The following is a 14823-nucleotide window of genomic DNA, read 5'->3' as shown; positions in this document are numbered from 1 at the left end:
ATTTGGAAGAAAATTCAAATGCTAGTATAAAATGTGATAGAAAAAAAATTCATTAGAATATACACTATGGTCCTGAAACAAGGAAAGCCAAAAAACATACATAAATACCCCTCATGATAACAAACCAAACTCCAAAACAAGAGTCTGAATGCAAGAGTTCTGAAAAACAAGAACTCTTGTCTTGTTTTTCAGAACTCTTCAGAACTCTTTTTCAGAACTCTTTTCAGAACTCTTGCCTGAAAACAAGAGTTCATATCCCAAACCCAGAATTTAGCACCTGGATGACACTGAGCAAGATACTTAATCTCTGCTTCAACTTGCTCATTTGCAGAATGAGGGTAACATTAACTATCCTTACAAGGCTCTTGTGAGAACCAAATGAATATACTGTTTATATGTATCTAGCATACAGAAAATTTTCAGTAAATCTTGACTTATTAGTATTACTTTGTAGTTTTAAAAATTATCTTGGGCAGTCCTTCACAACCTTCAATATACATTCAAATTGCCTGGGAATCTATAGTTAAAATGAGATTCTGTTAGGAAGAGCTTGCTGGGCACCTGAAATTTGCATTCCTAGTAAGTGCCCAGAAAGGTACTAAGGAAAGGCACTTTTGAGTTACAGGGACAGTTCTTACTTTAGCACACATTGGGATTATTTGGAAGGCTAGTTTACAGCACAGACTTCTGGGTTCCAACCTAGGATTGGAGAGAATTTGCATTTGTAACAAGTTCCCAAGTGATGCTACGCTGCTATTCCCAGGCCCATATTTTGAGAACTACTGCTCAAAGGTTCCTAGCTAACATGTACATCAGAATCACTTGTGAGGTGTCTGTTTGGGGTTCTTTGATTAAATGTGTGTGCCCTGACTATACTCCAGTATTGGTTCTCAAAGTGTGGTCTCCTAACCCATTAAATCTGAAACACTAGGAGTGGGGCACAGCCATCCATTATTTTTTCAAAACAAGCATATCTTCCAGGTGATCATGATGCATGCTAAAGTTTGAGAACCACTGCTTTACAGTTACAAATGAATCAGAATTTCCTTGGTGAAATTTTGCTAACTACAGAAAGAAAACTATCTACAGGTTAAACCGGAAAATATCCTTACTCACTAGCCAAGTAAGAACAGCATTTATTCAAATCTAGTGGTAACCCTGTAACCTTTACGTAAGTCAACTACTCTCTACTTCATTCTTCATAAGATAATGTTCTCCTATAACATGTTTCCCCAAAGTCATTTAAAATCTCTGAGAAAAACAAAAACCTTTTTCAATAAGACAAAAACTTTGCATGACATTTAATTTCCACAAAAGCTCAACAAATACAAGATCACTAGAGTCTGAAATGTATGCATGTGCTAATCTTAAAAATTATTCCGGAACAAAATAGCTAATTTCAATGCACTGGCCCTAAGTTAACAACTGACAGTAACCAAAATTTATTTATAAAGGAAATTAAGATACACTTTCAGGCTAGTCATGGGACTTAGCTGAAAGGAAAAGTATGTGCATGAACACAGTAATAAATCTTTCACTGTCTTTCTTTAAAATTAAGAATTGAAATGGGAGGTGTAGAAAAGATGATGCAAAGGGAGGACTTATGGGAAGAAAGTTGCACTTACATTTGAAGCCAGCCTGAAAGTAAATATCAAGTAAAGCTCTTAGCTGATTCTCAATTTTTCAGTAACCTACAATTTGATTTTATAATCTGCATACCACAATGTCATACTGTTCATAAATGTAAAATAAGTTATCTTAAAAGTAAAATGGCTTAAACTTAACATGGGATTTTTTTCATGGGGAGAGGGACACTCACAACATTCTCCAAAATAATACAGGATACTGGAGGGTGTCTGTGATAAAAATTAGAATGGGAATGAATCACTGCTCAAAAGGAATTCAAAGAATGAAAACAAAGCTGCCAAGTCATAGGATGAAAGCCCAAAAAGCCATTAGCTGATCAGGAATGCTGTACTAAAGTATTCAAAACAAAAATTTTAAGTGGAAAAATAAAATAAAATAAATAAAATAAAATAAATAAAAGCTGAGGTGCTTTTGTAGACCATCAATGACAGCAAATTAAAAAGTATCCCGTTTGCTCAAGCAACATTAAAACAAAAAGAGGTCTACCACACAATCTGAAAGCAAAGGTTTTCTTTGACGTTCAACACCTCGTAGGGAGTTCTTGAAAACTATGAATGCCATGAGAAAAGTCTAAATCAAAGTGCTGAAATCTCCAGGTATAAAACAGATTGAGTTCTAAGATATCTCAGGTTACTCGTATCAAAATCCGATAAAAATTCAATAACATTTACGAAGGAAATTAAAACTCAAAAACACACAAAATTGCTCTGAGAAATTAGACATCAAAATAGTGGTTTCCCAAGGAAGAGAGAGGAGTTTTAATAACCAAAATAGGGCACAAGACAGTTTCTGGGATTTGGATAATGTTCTCCTTCTTACTAATAATTACACAGGTGTGTTTATATTGTAAAAATTCACTGAATTGTACACTTATGGGAACTTTCTGTGTATATTATACTTTAATCATACTTACATTTTTTAAAAAAAGCAGGGAGGGATAAAAAGGAAATTTCTCCCTCAGGAAATAAAACATATTACAGCAGAAACATTTAAAAATTATATTCAGAGACGTATTACCAAGTTCCTCAAAGACTATCAGTAGATAAATCTCACACACATACCTTTTTCAGGAGGAAAAAATCTTGGTATCTCCCTCTACAATACAGCCAAACCAATAAAAGCTTTAGTTCACTTTATGATACACACAAATCTGTATAGTAATGAGGGAAGTGTATACAAACTACGTATCTGTTTCCTTAAATTTCTGACCTATTAAAAAAAGAAGAAAAGAAAAAAGAGCCCTGGCCAGGTGGCTCAGTTCGTTGGGGCATCCCACACACCACAAAGTTCAGGTTTGTTTTCCAGTCAGGGCATATACCTAGGTTGTGGGTTTGATCCCAGGTCGGAGAATATATGAGGGCAACCAACCAATGTTTCCCACATCAATGTCAGTCTGCCTCTCACTCTCTAAAACCACTAAGTATTCCTTGGGTAAGGGTTTAAAAAAAAAAAAAAAAAAAGCAGCTAGTAAGGAGGGTAAATAAGTGCCAGAATACAGTTAGCAACTGCTATTTCCTGGACTATTTTAGTGCCAAAATTTCACAAATCAACTCATCCCTTTATGGGGTAGCTGAAGACTGGTAGAAATAAAAGGTATAAATTATGTTCCAATACCTTTAAATTTCACCCAAACCAAAGTAGAAGGAAATTTCATCACATAAAGTTCTTCATCTGCAATTCTCTTTATGTGATTCCCAAGCACTGGATACAACTTTTCAAATATTTACTATGGCTTCACACTCGAAGTTAATTTGGATTTTCTTCCTGCATTAATGCAATCATACTAATCTGTAAGCAGCAGAAAATGTTAAAATAGCTTTGGAGCTATCTCAGTTCTAAACTGTAAATACAAACATCAGACTTTCTAGAATGATTATTTTAGGATTTGGAATAATTATTTCACAAAGACAAAAATCGTACCTTCCTAAACAATAAGAACTTTCAATATTAAAAAAACACCTTCTTTGGCATGAATGTCGTAACAGTCACCTGGATTTCTTAGATTTCCATACTCATTATTAACGTTCGGTAAGTGCACCACATTGCCATGCTGAATTCAAGTATGGCAATGGACTTAAGTACAACTAAAGGAAGATATCTTGAGTCCTAGCACTACCAATTAGCACTTTTTCATTAAGTATATTAGAAGCATATGATGTCAAGTTGTATATTACTGTATTTAAAAAGGAAATACCTTAAATATACACCCTAAATTGCTATTCTTAGAAGTTTATTTCTCTAATTCTACAAAATCTACCAAAGCAGTTTTTCTCTTTATAGCCTCTAGCACTGTACTCTTAGGTAGTTTCATATCATGTCATTCAAGAAAGGAGAAATTGCCTAATTTCTTTTAATCTGCCTAAATTCTGGGGAATGGGAAAAGGATATTTCAAATTTTGGCTGACAAGAAAAAAAATTGTAAAACATTGTTTTGTACAGAATAACCTTTATTATCATCAATTTATAAAGTGTTCTTAAAAATCAATCAGAAAGCAAACAATAAAGAGACCACAGCAGCCCTGACTGGTGTGGAGTGGGCTGGGCGTCGTCCTGCAAACCAAAAAGGTCAATGATTTGACTCCAGGTCAAGGCATGTGCCAGGATTGCCAGTCAAGTCCCGAGTTGAGGACCTTCGAGATGTGATGTTTCTTTCTCCCTCCCTCCCCCCTCACAAACAAACAAACAAACAAACAAACAAACAAACAAAATTTTTAAGAAAAGAGAGACCAGGGCAAATTATATTAAACATGTCAAAGAACATCATCTAAAAAACAATATTAATATTTTTTAAAGTTTAGGATAAAAATAAACAGTATCAAATGTAGACATTTAAAATGTAAAAATGAAACATAAAGCAACAATATAAAGGACTATTTAATAAGAGTTAAGACAATTACCAATTTAGAGGAAAACATTTAGATTCTCACCTTATACCAATACCAGATGAGGTTCAAAACTTAAAATTTATTTAAATCTAACTCAGAAGAATTGAGGAAACAGCATTAAATCAGTATTGTTTATTTATTACATTTCTGGACAAGGAGGAATTTCATAAGATTAGGAATAATACAAAATTAGGTCAAAAGATTTATGTCAGTTTAAAAATTTTTATCTTAAAAATTCACAAAAGAAATACATAAAGTAATGTTTCACCTCAGTAGCAATCTAAGAAAAAAGGTGGTATGACTTTCACCCTATTAAGTTATTATAAATAATATTTAATGTTGAGGTAGAGAACAGCAGCCACTCAAGGTAAACATAAACTGATACTTCTTTAAAAATGTATACTAATTTTAGAAAGAGAGGAAGGGAGAAACATCGATGTGAGGATATGAGAAACATTGATCAATTGCCTCCCATAGCCACCCCAATTGGGGACTACACCCATAACTAGGTTATTATGTGCCCTGACCAGGAATTGAAACCCCAGCCATTTGTTGTACAGGGTTGTGCTCCAACCCAACCAAGGCACACCAAATTGATACTTTTTACAAATACTGTAACAAAGGGTTGTAAGAGCCTTTAAAATGTACCTAAAATTGATTTCTGGCAATATACTAGATAATAATACTATGTATAGAAAACATGCATAAACACTCTTCACACTGTTATTTTATGTATGCAAGAAAATAGTGGAATGATACATCTGTACATGGAACATCATACAGCCTTTTATGATGATGATTATGAAGATTCATTGTGAAAATGGGAAAATGTTACCTAACATTAGGTTAAAAAGCAGGACATGAGATCAGATGTGTTTTATCTACAAGTATGTACAACATATATATTTAAAATGGAAGAAACATGTCAAAATGTTGATAGTTATGTTAATTTCCAAGATTTAAAATCCTCAAGATAGTAATTAAAATCATTAGAACACACATATGAAGTTTAAATTGATGTATTAAAAGAGACTAAGAAGGCAAGTAAAGAAGCAAAGAAAATCCACTAAAATATGAAACATGTCTCACCTCAGGACACTCAGTGCAGTGTGTTGGGGATCAAGACTCAGTATCAGGATTTAAACTATAGAACCGAATCATCCAGACAGGCCATTTACTAAATCTAATTATCTGCTTTGAAAATTCCTCCATCAACATCATATTTAGACAATTATTCAATCACTACTAATATCAAATATTAAATTCAGTAAAGCCTTATATGAAAAGTAATCTGTTGAAATATTAAATAAGGGAATAAATAAGTAGGTAAAGGCAATAAAATTAAAAGAAATTCCATACACAACAGCACCATTGTTATTAGTATCATCAGATGCATTAATGCATAAAATGCATTAACAAAGCTTTGAAAATGTTTACTCAGATAAAAATCTTTTAAAAAGACACCAATTTCTTATTTCCTTAAACACAGTACATGGAGTAAAAGTTTACTTATGACTGAGGTCATCACTGCAACACATCATGTATACACCTCTACTACATTGGGATTTGCTCAGAAGTTAATGATATACAACTGTATGACTCCATGTAATGGCCTTAAAACACTATTAACTTCCACAGTTCCATCTTCTTTTTAATAGCTCTTCTTCCTCTTCCCTTGAAATAAGATGACAGACATTTCAGCTGTCAGTGTGCCTAACTCCAATTGCCAATTCTGTGGATTATAATCTGTGAGCTAAAAAAAAAAAAAAAATCAGATAACCAATCCTGATAGGACTACAAAATTTCAAGTTATTTACTCCAATTAGTAGTTTCTGAACAAAGATCTTAAGATTATTGTACTTGATCAAAACAGTTATTTTTAGGGCTCAAGATTCCTGCTGTTTCAAGTAGCTGGCGTCACTGGCACTCAAAATGTCCTTGAATTGCTAATATAATGGAATTCCAAAAATAATATATAATAAAGTAACTGAATATGTATTTAAGTCTCCTCAAAAAAGTTACTCAACTCACTTGTCTCTGACAAGAATTACCCAAGTAAATGAAAGCAGCTAAAAAAACAAAAACAAAAACAAACAAACAAAAAAACAGAAAGAAGTAAGAGGACAAGTTCAAATGAACACTGAAGTCGATATTCCATGGTTTTAAAAGTAAAGGCTTAGGACTTTGGGAAATATTTAATGTAGTGTTTTTTAAAATATAATTATAGTGGTTATCAGAGTATTAACTACAAAATGTGCACTGCAGTGTGTACCACATCTATAGTTAATACTGCTTTAAAAATCAAAAAGTCTTGCCCTGACCATCCTGGCTTAGAGGGTTGAGCATCATCCCACAAACCAAGAGGTCACCAGTTCGATTCCAGTCAAGGCACATGCCTGGGTTGCAGGTCAGACCCCCAGCTGGGGACCAGCGAGAGACAACTGATAATGTCTCTCTCTCACATGGATATTTGTTTCTCTCCCTTTCTTTCTCTCTCCCTTCCACTCTAAAAAAAGGTAAATAAATAAAAATCTTAAAAAAATAAGAATAAAAATATTTTTTAGCAAGTATTCTTTGTAGTTAAATCCAGACTAAATTTTCATATGAAATTAGTTTTTTTTAAAGCACCTGCAACATACTTTTACTGAGGTTCCTGGTCAAGTAATTTACTGCAATCTCCCTTGGACACTGATTGAAGAAGAAGAAATACAATAAATACATATTTTTTAAAAATTACAGATTTTATTTATCTGAGAGAGGGGAAAGGAGGAATTGAGAGAGGGAGAGAAACATCAAGCAGTTGCATCTCAACAGGCCCCCAAACCAGGGACCTGGCCAGCAACCCAGACATGTGCCCTCATCAGGAATCGAACTAGTAACCTTTTGGTTCCCTGGCCGATGCTCAATCCACTGAGCCACACCAGCCAGGGCTAAAATTTATATTCTTCATACAATTAATAGGTAACACAGGTTCTACCCTGTGTAGTTAACCAAGTTACAAGTCTACAAAAATTAGCATTCTGTTAGACCTTAAGAAAAACATCCAGGTGAGGACAAATCAGTATTATATTATCACTATTGTTCCTTTTCTGATTACTGAAGCTCATTAGCTATCAGTAATATGACACTAATAGCTGAGAAAAAGCAAAATAAAATTTCTTGGTTAAGTTATACTCAAGCAAACTCAAATCATGTGAGAAACATTTCTCCTCTTCCTTGGATTTTCTGAGGATATTCCTTACCAAGTCTCTTAGAAAATTTAGCATGCACCAGCCTGTAAAAGACCACTAATTCCCAAAATCCACTACCAAAAGTATTAATAGTTTATAAAACAAAGTTGTTAGAGTATGGAACATATAGTATTGTGAGGATGAGGTGCAACCAAGAACTACCAAAGGCCCACGAAGCAAAACTTCGCAGATACCTTTGCAAAGGCCATTACAACCGTGACCTTTGAATCCACTGTAATTTTCACAATTTCCTACCTTTAAAAATAATAAAATGTATTCAATAAATGTTGGTTAACAAGGTCTACACCTAAGTAAAATTTCAATTAAATACCAACTTCGGCTGCTGACTTTTTGACAGACGATATATTATCAAGCAATTTGGGGGGAGGACTGAAAACTCTGAAAAAATTATTTAAGAGGAAAAAATCGCCTCAAACACTGATTCCAAATTTTGGTCAACCCAGGTTGCCCTGCAACAACCATCATGTGCCTCCCTATTCCTGGACCAGGGCTCTGTCAACCTTCTATCTTCCTTTTTGCTCTGCAACTTTCCCAATTTCATTTCAGTATCAACCCATGTCTCCTTTACCCCTTTCCCACATCAAGTATAACCAATATTTTCGGTTCTCAGGTTGGTGCTCAATCCACTGAGCCACACTAGCCAGGGTATAACCAATATTTTTACCCAAATTATTACAATAGAAAAGCCACACTGCCCAAAAATAGCAAACATTTTTCTTATGTGAAAGATCTAATAAATAATATTGCTGGAAAGTTTGAAAGAAAAAAATACAAAAAACTATTGTAAAATTGCTGCTCAGCAACTTTTGAGTATATTTTTATTAACTACTCCTATTATCAGTCACTCACCTGTTAAGCTCACTACATTGCATGGTCAGAACTATTATTTTAATTGAGCATAACTTGTAAAACTTCTGAAAAACTCCTATATACATACTTGGGTTATAGTTTAGAATTTGTTAAGTATTATAAAATATAAAAATGAATATAACGGTAAATATATAACACAAACATTTAACATAAAAATATAAACCCCAACCACAAGATATTTATTTCTTTAGTATACGTGCTACCAAAGCAAACACAAGTATTTATTTCTTTAAATCCTATTTTATGTGAACTTTATTTTTACAAAGGTACCAGCATACTAAATCTCTAGCACAAAAATAATTGTGCTATCCTTCAAGATATTTTCACAAAAATCTGTACAAAAAATTTATTTTTATAGCAAGAATGCATGAGTCAAGACAATATGCATATAACACTACATAAAAATGAGCAGGAAAAAGTTTATGATTGCTAATATTGTTGATAGTGTATATTAATATAACATCCCTCCACTTCCTTCTCTTCATGAAGAAAACTAATACATGGAAAATATCTAAAATATATAGCCATCACTGAGAGTGGTCACAGAAATTCAAGAATGGAGAAGGCAATTTGGTCGAGTGTAACGGAATTTTTTACTTTCTGTATACTTTTCTGTAATAAGTGTAGAAGAGGCAAGTATCACTTTTGTAGTTTAAAAAAAGTTATGGGTTATTTAGTTATCTGATTAGTTTTATAATTAATTTCCCACTAAGAATACTAAATAAATCCAAACAATGCTGAAGAATATGAAAAGTCTACTGTACATTCATTTTTTATAAGACATTAGAGTTGGAGAAAATTCAATTTGATGTCAAACTCATTTAAGAAAAACTGAACTCAAATTTTGATACCACAAGTTACAAAGTTTGATTTTAATTAAAAATTTGACTTAAAACATCCACTATTACCTTAAACATGCAACCTAAAACAACCACTCCTGATCAAAAAAGGCAACCTCGCAACACAGTAGTAATCTAAATCTTACCGATAATTATGAGTAAAAAAGCACGTACGTACAAAAAGATTAAAAAAGTAATTTTATTCTGACATCAAGTATTGTCAGAGACATAAAGGGTCCCTTCCAAACACTACCAAAAGTTATTGTAAATAAAAAGTAATATAATGTCACGGGGAAATTATCAATGTCCAAATAAATGGGAGTAAATGATATCCAGAGAGAAGAAATGAAAGGCGCTCTGTTTTGGGCATCTGCGAACGGCCAATGGAGAAAGGTACCACGGAAGAAACAAGCGACAGAATGGTTAATAGGTCTGGAATTCTATAGAAAATGGCAACAAGGAGAATAACTGACAAGAACGTTTAAAAGTATGAGGAACAGTATCCAATGGAACCGTCATGTCTGCGCGAGCACAACTCCAGACTTCCAGTGAGTTGGGACGGAGTGGAACTATTATTGCGCCGGGGAGAGGTGCCCCGGCTGAGAGATGCACACTGCAGGTGGCGTAGCGCCGGCGGAGGGGAAGGGTGGGGGAAAGAAGGCCGTTTTGCTTCAAAGGGGTCAACATATTCCCTTCAAGACTACAGGAATCTAACACAACGCGTCTCCCAGCACCAAGAGGCACTCGCTCCCGGCCCCTCCCTAACAACTTGCCTTGTACAAAGAGTTGCGGGTCCCAAGCCCCCGGAACCCAAGGCTCCGCCATCCAGGACAACCGCTCAGCCAACAAGGTCCCGCGAGAATCGAGAGATCTCGCGATACGAACCCACTGGCATCTCGCGAGTTTCCTCCAGAACAACATGGCGGTACAAGAAAACCAGTAGTTTGGGAGTTAAAAAGTGCTTCATTAATAAACTGAAGAACGTGTAAAACAGAGAAAGAGCAGGAAGTCTTTTCCGCGTTGCATTTCTCATTTCCCCTAGTATAAAAGAAAAGTGGCAAAAAATTCTAAAATCTCTGTTGACCGGTTATATGGTTATATTAACACAGCATTCCCCAGCCTCAGCCAGCCTGTCACGTGGAGGCAGATTCTCTCCGAGCCCATCACGTGGGCCGCTACAGTCGAGCGCGCGTCCGTTGCCCTCCCCGCCCCACTAGTCGCCCAAACACACGTGCGCGCGCACCCCTACCCCACGTGGGGGCTTCGCCGTCGCCGCCGCCGCCGCCGTTTCCAGCCCCCCCCCCCCCCCGCCAACACTCGACTCCAAATCCGGGTCCCAGAGCTAAACGTATCCTGGGTTCCCACCTCCTCTCCCATCTTCCCTCCCCCGCTCCTGGCCCTCACCACGTGCCCAGAGCGCCTGCTCACCTTTCTCGCGGGGCTAGTGGCCGCGGGCCACTCGGGGAGGTGCCGCTGTCGTGGCCGCTCTCCGCCCCCGCCACAGCAATTGCTCGGGTAGCCGTCGCCGCAGGAAGCTCGACAGCGGGGCCACGGCGCTTCCAGGTGGGTCCCCGCCTCCCGCTCCTGCCACTTCCCTCAGCACCAGCGGCTCCTTCCGGTCCCCTCCTTTCTCCTTCTCGCTGGGACTGGCGGGCGGCGCCGGCTGCAGGCGTGCTCACTACACCGCCTACTGGTAACTACAGCAGATGCAGCACCGGCTGGCGGGGGACTGCAGAAGTCTGTCCGCGCCATCCGCCCCCGCCCCCGAGCGAGGATTGATCTGAGGGCCGGACACAGTACATCCCTTTAGATAGTCTAACTTGGTCCTACCCCAGTAGGAAAGGCGTCCCATTAGCTCTGCTGTTGGAAATATGCTTCATCCCTATGTGGCCTCTTGAGAAATTTGTACACCCTAGCTCCCTTAGCAGTGTGGTCTCAGGCTAGGAAACTATCTGTACATATATTATATATGTTCCTACCTACCTCATCCCCAACTGCACGCCCACCCCTCGCTATCCCCTCTGGCTTTCCCCGTGTGCCTACAACACGCAGGCTCAATCCACTTTAGGGCTTTGCGCTTGCTGTTCACTCTAGCAAGAACACGTCCTCCAGTTTTCTTTTAACTCGTGGATGTTCAATGCATCTTTCAAGCCCCTTCTCAAAGGTCAACGTCTGAGACTTACCCTACCGCAAGAGCACATTTGCACCATTGCTCTCACGCTCTTTATCAGCTTAGTGAGTTATCCTTTACAGACTTTAGGTGTCGATCACCAGCCACCACATAAGTGAGATCCTTAGAGGCAGGACTTTTAACTTGTGCTCATTGCTATATCCCCAGATTTGTGTCTGGCACAAAGCAGTGTTCAGTCAGTCTATTTAAACTAAATGAGCTATATTCAGCATGCAGGAAAATAAAGCCCAACACACACTGATGGTGGTTACTTTGAGTTTAGTTCCATTGAGGACCTTACATTTATCAGCTATTAAAGAGCTGAGCTAATCTCCTTCCCTGTGTACAGTTTGAAGATTATATTCCAAAACATAAAACCCAGTGGTACACGCCATTTTATCTGAAGCTATTCTGCAGTCGTCAAGTACTGCTGCATTGATTTTGTCCCTTTTGGCTTTGGAACTTTTTTCCCCAGTTAAGTAAATATGTGTGTGTCTTTATTTTGCTAAAAATGTTACTGTTGAAATGGCTTTTTATATTTGTTTTGGTTGAGAGTTCAACTCAAAACATCTGCTTCAAGACAAAGGGCAACAAGTATATTTGTATATTAACACTTCAAGAGGCCTTTACTGAATCTAATTGGTTCCAGGCCCTAGTGGCCTAGTCGCAAAAATAAATGAAACAAGGTTTTCCTACCTTGTTCTATATGATTATAGAGCCAAGTTCTTTTTATAATAACCATAACAACTTCTTGTGTCCTGTGTCAGGTAATATGCTATGTACTGTTTATACCTTTTCCTATTTTAGATTTGCTAATGACCCTGAGATAGATACTGTTAGGGGTGGGCACTTCTCAGATCCCCTTCAAGAATGATGGGCTTACTACCCCAACAGCCAAGAGAGTTGCCCACAGACAGCCATCAGCTGTTGGCCCCCTTCTGGCATAATGTATAATGTTACCCCCTACCAAAGGGCCACATCCAATAACTAATCAACTCAAAGGTATGAATAGTATCTGTCTTAGGATGGTTAAAAGGCCCAGCCCTCTTGTCCGAACTTGGGACACTTCTGATGGATCATCCCATCTCCAGGACAACCTGTAACAGCCTGAGGTTAAAACTGTATCATAGCTCAACTTCACCCTCTATCCCATTCTTCTTCCCTGCCCTCTCACCAGTGATGACCCCAAGAGTATTTTCTAATAAATCTGCACATTCATCAAGTAACAGTCTGCTTTTTTGGGAACCCAGCTTGTGACACTATTCACATTTTTCTGATGAGAAAATAGGCCTAAGTTCGAACTGCAGAAAGTTCTGTGTAGAGATATAAATAAAGTATATTGGGAACAGGAAGGCCTAGAAAAGGCCTTTTACAAGGCTTTTTGAGTTACAGAATGACTTTGCAAAGCAGAGAAGAAACACCATTCTCAGCTGAGGAAACTGATGAATGAGTGTGTTGGGGATATGAGAGGGGAACTACAAGTTAGCCCCAAGTGACTGGACTTAGTGTCTTTGGAGCATGTCCTAAAGGAGTGAGGGAAAAAGACCAGTTTATTGATGGCAAAGAAGGTATTCAAAGAGAGAAAACTCTAGGCCTAAATGAATAGAAAGTGATAAGAGGTCCTCAGATTTTCAATTATCTAAGAGGGAAAGAGGAGTTTCCCTGTTCTTGGCAAAATGAACTACTGCCAACCTCTTTAGCAAAGACCACTCCTGAAATATACCCCTGTATGGCCCTTCTTATTTTCATCTAGGATCACAGAATACTGAGGGTGGAAAAGTCTTAAGATCATCTAATTCAGGGGTTTGTATGATATTTTCTGAAGCACTGATGAAACAGAACCACTCTGGGTTCTACTGCCTGCTGACAGAAAAGACCCATGATTCCCAATGCCACAGTCTTATAAAAATGAAAGAAACTATTTATTCAAAAGTTATACAGGATTAAAATAATGGCAGAATTCTCCCATCAAATCTCACTCCCTTAAAGACAAAAAAAAAAACCACCCACAAACACACACAGGTCCTGCCTCCCTTGCCAAACCATGCCAATCAGAGGCACTCTCTCTCAGGAAAAAAAATAGAAGTCTGTATCATAGCTGGGCAGATTCCCATTTTAATGTTCCAGCTTCTCCAAGTTGTGCGTGCTTGGCTAGACTCTGCCTCTTAATCCAAAACCGCATGGTCCCTCCTCATGGTGGGCTGGTGCGGTCCTTCTGCATCCTTTCAAACTGTGGCCAAGAGCCTGCACCCAAGTCACATGGTCAAGAGACCTCGCACCAGCTGCTACATCCTGCTTTCCTCCTTTCTAAGCCAAATTTCTAGAGACCCCCATATGGCTAAGAGAGCATGGTTGCCCTGCGCTTGGGTTTTTTTCCCAGCCTGGATCTTCCTCTATAACCCCATTTCCAACTCCTCCCACAAAGGGTTACACCTGCCAATACTCTGGTCTCTTCTGTCTTTCTTGGCTGCCATTGTTAGTGTGGGCAGGCTCGACCCTGTGATACAGGGAATGGCCTTCCTGCTCTTATGCAGGTGCAGCAACCCCGGGGACTACTGTACCTCCTGGCATCTCAGGTTGGAGTCACACCCATCTCCCTGGCTCTAACCTTGGCAGGCACAGCTATTACTAAACACTGGCCAGGTTCTCTAGATAGGCAAAGTAACTCTCAATGGCCCTGCTTCACTTCCCCTTCCCCCAGCCTCGTTAGTGGGGGATTACTACCCCCACATTTCGGGGACCTCGATATTCCCTGTTAACATGGGCATTCCTTTTACAGACACAATCTTATAGCAGAATCCAGTACTTAACCCAAATAAAAAATGACCTGGGAATGGGCAGCTGCTGACATTTCCCTCAGTCCCTTACTATGGCGCATAACACACTGCATCACACATGCTTTAAAAACCATTGATATAGTTCATTCATTCTTTCAATAAATATGCTGGGTACTATACTAGGTGCTGGAGATACAGAAATGAAGAAAGAAAGCATAAGCCTACTCTTATAGAGCCTGTAGTCAAGGGAGGGAGGCTGACATTCAAGAAATAACGAAGATACATAAATTCAAACTGGTAAGTGAAATGAATGAAAAGTCCAAGTTACTATGAGAATATGTCCATTATGCCCAAAAGTGCATGTCTAAGGTTTTTAGATAGAAG

At 38.1% G+C, this 14823-nt stretch overlaps 1 protein-coding gene across 4 annotated transcripts in view; it reads right to left on the bottom strand.

Moving 5' to 3' along the window:
• The window catches only part of ZZZ3 (zinc finger ZZ-type containing 3), a 96721-nt gene extending 85599 nt beyond the window's left edge, over positions 1-11122 (bottom strand). For all 4 annotated transcript variants that reach the window (XM_045835568.1, XM_045835569.1, XM_045835567.1 and 1 more), the window contains exon 1: positions 10921-11122. The gene's annotated coding sequence lies outside the window, so the exon portion shown is untranslated. The remainder of the gene's footprint in view (positions 1-10920) is intronic.
• Between the last annotated feature and the right edge of the window lie 3701 nt (positions 11123-14823).

This window comes from Phyllostomus hastatus, unplaced genomic scaffold (genome assembly GCF_019186645.2).
Source record: "Phyllostomus hastatus isolate PE091 unplaced genomic scaffold, TTU_PhHast_1.1 phas_contig_209, whole genome shotgun sequence".
Lineage (NCBI taxonomy): Eukaryota > Metazoa > Chordata > Mammalia > Chiroptera > Phyllostomidae > Phyllostomus > Phyllostomus hastatus.
Note: the sequence above shows the minus strand (reverse complement) of the source record. Positions and strands in the feature narration are given on the sequence as shown.